This window comes from Hordeum vulgare, chromosome 6H (assembly GCF_904849725.1).
Source record: "Hordeum vulgare subsp. vulgare chromosome 6H, MorexV3_pseudomolecules_assembly, whole genome shotgun sequence".
Taxonomy (NCBI): domain Eukaryota; kingdom Viridiplantae; phylum Streptophyta; class Magnoliopsida; order Poales; family Poaceae; genus Hordeum; species Hordeum vulgare.
The window spans coordinates 101,384,626-101,390,685 of record NC_058523.1 but is presented as its reverse complement, the minus strand read 5'-3'; positions in this window follow the sequence as shown (position 1 = coordinate 101,390,685).

Sequence of the window (6,060 nt, the reverse complement as noted above, 5' to 3'; positions counted from 1 at the left end):
AAGCAAACTAGCAAGGTACTCATAAACTTCTGAAATAACAAGGCCAAAGAAAGTTATCCCTACAAAATAATATAGTTTGGCTATGCTCCATCATCCTCACACAACTAATGTAAATCATGCACAACCCCGGTATTGGCCAAGTAATTGTTTTCGCACTCTTACTTTCTCAAACTTTTTATAACTATCACGCATTACATGAGCGCGAGCCATGGATATAGCACTATAGGTGGAATAGAGTGTGGTGGTGGTTGTGAGACAAAAAAGGAGGAGATGGTCACATTGGCTCGGCGTATCAAAAGGCTATGGAGATGCACATTAATAGATATCAATGTGAATGAGTAAAGATTGCCATAGAAAGGATGCACTAGAGCTATAAGTATGTGAAAGCTCAAAAGGAAAACTAGTGGGTGTGCATCCAACTTGCTTGCTCACGAAGACCTAGGGAAATTTTGAGGAAGCCCATCATTGGAATATACAAGCCAAGTTATATAATGAATATTCCCACTAGTTTATATGGTGGTGACATAACGAGAGGCTCTCAATCATGAAGAACATGGTGCTTATTATGAAGCACAAGTGTGGAAAAAGATAGTAGCATTGTCCCTTCTCTCTTTTTCTCTCCCTTTTTTCATTTGGGCTCTTAGGCCTCTTTTTTTCTTTTCTTTTCTTTTCTTTTCTTTTTTTTGTTTTTGGGCTCTTTGGCCTCTTTTTTCTCCTCGCATGGGACAATGCTCTAACAATGATGGTCATCACACTTTTTATTTACTCAAAGCTCAAAGCTTAGAACAAGGATGGCTCCATAGGAAACGCCTCGCGCAATGATCTAGCGTAGCAATGACATCAAAAAACGGACAAGCCATGAAAACATCATGCTAGCTATCTTAGGATCGTGCAAAGCAATATGACAATGATGGCACAAGTCATGAGACGGAACGGTGAAGGTTGCATGGCAATATATCTCGGAATGGCTATGAAAATGCCATAATAGGTAGGTATGGTGGCTGTTTTGAGGGAGGCATATGGTGGTTTTGTGCACCGGCGAGAGTTGCGCGGTACTAGAGAAGCTAGCAATTGTGGAAGGGTGAAAGTGCATCTATCCCATGGACTCACATTAGTCATAAAGAACTCACATACTTGTTGCAAAAGTTTTTATTAGTAATCGAAACAAAGTGCTAAACGCATACTACGAGGGGAAGGGTTGGTCGGTGTTAACCTCGCGTGATCCCGACCTCAATACAAAGGATGACAATCAATAGATCAATTATGCTCCGACTTCCTAACATAGCGGTTCACCATACGTGCATGCTACGGGAATCACCAACTTCAACATAAGTATTTCTAGATTCACAACACCCTACTAACATAACTCTTAATATTACCGAATCCACGTCTCAGAACTAATTGAGAGGAATCAAAACTTCTCTTTCTATTCAATGCACATGAAGATGGAGGTTTTTGTATCCTCTTTGGGTACCTATCACATTTGGGACTACTTTCATAGCATAAGCCAACTACCAAGTCACGCAGCACCGTGCTCTAGAGATATAAGTGAAGCACAAGAGCAAAAGTGTCTAGCTCAAAAGATATAAGTGAAGCACAAGGGCAAAAGTATCTAGCTCAAAAGATATAAGTGAAGCACTATGAGCATTCTAGCAAAATCACGATGAGTGCATGTCCCTCTCTCTCAAAAAGGTGTGCAGCAAGGATTATTGTGACACAACAAAAATAAAATACTCCTAAGATACAAGACGCTCCAAGCAAAACACATATCATGTGGTGAATAAAAATATAGCTCCAAGTAATGTTACCGATGGATTGAAGACGAAAGAGGGGATGCCTTCCCGGGGCATCCCCAAGCTTAGGCTTTTTGGTGTCCTTGAAATTGGCTTGGGATGCCTTGGGCATCCCCAAGCTTGAGCTCTTTCCACTCCTTATCTCTTTGTCCATGAGAACATCACCCAAAACTTGAAACTTCACAACACAAAACTTAAACAGAAACTTGTGATAACATTAGTACAAGAAAACAAACTACCACTTCTTTTGGTACTGTAGAAAACTTGAATTCTATCTATATTGATGATGGGCTACTGTATTCTCACTTCTTCATGGCTAGTACCCCCCGATACTAACCATAGTTTCATCAAAACAAGCAACCAACTCAACAAAAATAGAATCTATCAAAAACAGACCAGTCTGTAGCAATCTGTATACTTCGTATACTTATGGTACCTCAAAATATCTGAAAAATTACGACGGCCTGGGAAAAAATCATATAAATCATCAGAAAAAAGAATAAACTCAAAAGCTCTTTCTGGATAGAAATGAAAAATAATTTCGTGAGCAGAAAGTTTCTATCTTTTTCGAGCATGATCAAACAACTATCACCTAAGCTATCATAAAGGCTTTACTTCGCACAAACGCAAAAAGAAACACAAAAAACACAATCACAACAGAATTATGATGGTGCGGAAAAATCAAAACATAAAGCAAAAAGCAAAAATAAATTCATTGGGTTGCCTCCCAACAAGCGCTATTGTTTAACGCCCTTAGCTAGGCATTGATTTAAATGATGCTCACGTAAAAGGTAAGGATTGAAACACAACGAGAGCATCATGGAGCATATGGCTAGCAGATTTAAGTCTAACCCACTTCCTATGCATAGGGATTTTGTGATCAAACAATTTATTGGAGCAAGAATCAACTAGCATAGGAAGGCAAAACAAGCATAGCTTCAAAAATTTCAACACATGGAGAGGAAGCTTGATACTATTGCAATAAGTAGAGGCATATGATCCTCTCTCGTAGTAACTTTCAGTAGCATAATGAATGAATTCAACAATATAACCAGCACCTAAGGCTTTCTTTTCATGATCTACAAGCATAGGAATTTTACTACTCTCCACATAAGGAAATCTATTCTCAAGAATAGTAGTGGGAGTATCGTAAAAGACTTGAGCACTACAAATTGTGTTCACAATGAAAAAGCAAGGTTTAGCAAAGGTGTTTTCGAAAGTATGACGAGTTTAATCATCCATCTTCTTTAAAGCATAAGTATACTCACAATAATCATCATGGATAGGGCCATGCTTTCATCAAAATGATTTTGATCATTCAAAGTGGAAGAACTAAAAAGATCATATTTATCAAATATAGCATCCCCAAGCTTGTGGCTTTGCATATCATTAGCATAATGGGTATTCAAAGAATTCATGCTAAGAACATTGAAATCATGCTCATCATTCACATATTCTATGCCAAGCATTCTATGTAATTCTTCTTTCAGCACTTGAGCACAATTTTCCTTCCCATCATGCTCACGAAAGACATTGAAAAGATGGAGCATATGAGGCATCCTTAATTCCATTTTTTTGGTAGTTTTCATAGATTTCTAGAGAAAGAACAAGAAACAAAAAGATTCGATTGCAAGATCTAAAGATATACCTTCAAGCGCTAACCTCCCCGGCAACAGCGCCAGAAAAATGCTTCGTTGACGGGATGTTCTTGCCGCTTACCTAGCCTCCCCGGCAACGGCGCCAGAAAAATGCTTGATGTCTACTACGCAACCTTCTCCTTGTAGACGTTGTTGGGCCTCCAAGTGCATTGGTTTGTAGGACAGTAGCAATTTTCCCTCAAGTGGGTGACCTAAGGTTTATCAATCCGTGGGAGGCGTAGGATGAAGATGGTCTCTCTCAAACAACCCTGCAACCAAATAACAAAGAGTCTCTTGTGTCCCCAACACACCCAATATAATGGTAAATTGTATAGGTGCACTAGTTCGGCAAAGATATGGTGAAACAAGTGCAATAAGGATGGTAGATATAGGTTTTTGTAATCTGAAATTACAAAAACAGCAAGGTAACTAGTAACAAAAGTGAGCACGAACGGTATTGCAATGCGTGGAAACAAGTCCTAGGGTTCATACTTTCACTAGTGAAGTTCTCTCAACAATGATAACATAATTGGATCATATAACTATCCCTCAACATGCAACAAAGAGTCACTCCAAAGTCACTAATAGCGGAGAACAAACGAAGAGATTATTGTCGGGTACGAAACCACCACAAAGTTATTCTTTCTGATCGATCTATCATAGAGTTCGTACTAGAATAACACCTTAAGATACATATCAACCAAGGCCCTAATGTCACCTAGATACTCCATTGTCACCTCAAGTATCTGTGGGCATGATTATACGATATGCATCACACAATCTCAGAATCATCTATTCAACCAACACATAGAACTTCAAAGAGTGACTCAAAGTTTCTACCGGAGAGTCAAAACGTGTGCCAACCCCTATGCATAGGTTCCCAATGTCACAAACCCGCAAGTTGATCACCAAAATATACATCGAGTACTCACATGAATCCACGTGTGCCAACCCATATGCATAGGTTCCCAATTGTCACAAACCCGCAAGTTGATCACAACAGATAGACACGTGCAAGACATACATCAAGTGTTCTCAAAGACTCAATCCGATAAGATAACTTCAAAGGGGAAACTCAATTCATTACAAGAAGGGAGAGGGGGAAGAACATCATAAGATCCAAGTATAGTAGCAAAGCCCACGGTACATCGAGATCAAGACATCTCAAGAACACGGGAGAGGGAGATCAAACACATAGCTACTGGTACATACCCTCGGACCCGAGGGACAACTACTCCCTCCTCGTCATGGAGATCGCCGAGATGATGAAGATGGCCACCGGAGATGGATTCCCCCTCCGACAGGATGCCGGAATGGGCTCCAGATTGGTTTTTGGTGGCTATAGAGGCCTGCGGCGGTGGAACTCCCGATCTAGGTTTCTTTCTGGAGGTTCCCATATTTATAAGACCAGATGGCGTCGAGAACAAGTCAGGGGGACCCACGAGGAAGTCACAACCCTTGGGGCGCGGCCAGGGGGGTGGGGGCGCCCCCCAGGCTTGTGGCTTCCTCAGGACTCTTCTCCGGTATATTTTTCTTCCGGTATTTTTGATATTTTCCATAAAAAACATTGTGAAAGATTTATTCCGTTTGGACTCCGCCTGAAAAAGGGTCAAAAACACGGAAAAAACAGAAACTGGCACTTGGCACTGAGTTAATAGGTTAGTCCCAAAAAAGATATAAAAGGCATGCAAAACATCCAAATTTTGACAAGATAATAGCATAAAACCATCAAAAATTATAGATACGTTGGAGATGTATCAAGAAGTAACATCAAAGGGTTGGCAACTTTGGAAAAATTCTCGAAGAAACGACGGCAATAACTTGCTAAACCAAGGAAACTCCTAACTTGCTTAACTGTTTCAGGTGGAGTCCATTCAAGGATGGCTTGAACTCTCTCGGGATTGACTGCAATACCCTTACCATAAATCACATGGCCCAGATAGGTCACTTCTGGTATCCAAAATTCACACTTGGAAAACTTGGCGTAAAGACGGTGCTCTCTAAGTTTTTCTAGCACAAGTCTGAGATGCTCAGCATGCTCTATTTCATTCTTTGAGTAAATCAGTATATCACTGAGGTAAACCACGATAAACTTATCAAGGTACTCCATGAAGATTGAGTTCATCAGACGAGAGAATGTGGCTGGAGCATTGGTTAGACCAAAAGACATGACCGTGTAGTTATATTGTCCATAGCGAGTAACAAAAGTTGTCTTACGAATGTCTACATTCTTGATTTTGATTTGATGGTAGCCTAACCTCAGGTCCATTTTGGAAAAGACCGAGGATCCAGCAAGTTGATCATACAGGTCGTTGATCCTGGGAAGCGGATACTTATTCTTTATGGTGACCAGATTGACAGGTCGGTAATCAACAACCATCCGATCTGTTCCATCCTTCTTCTTGACAAAGAGAACAGGACAAGCCCAAGGAGAAGAGCTGGGATGGATGAAACCCTTTTGCAAGGACTCATCAAGTTGTTTCTTAATCTCGGCTAACTCCAAGGGTGCCATCTTATAAGGTCTTCTGGAAATTGGAACAGTTCTTGGGATGAGGTATATCACAAACTCTACATCCCTCTCGGGAGGAATGCTTGGCAGTTCTTCTGGATAGACATCCAGAAAATCTCGG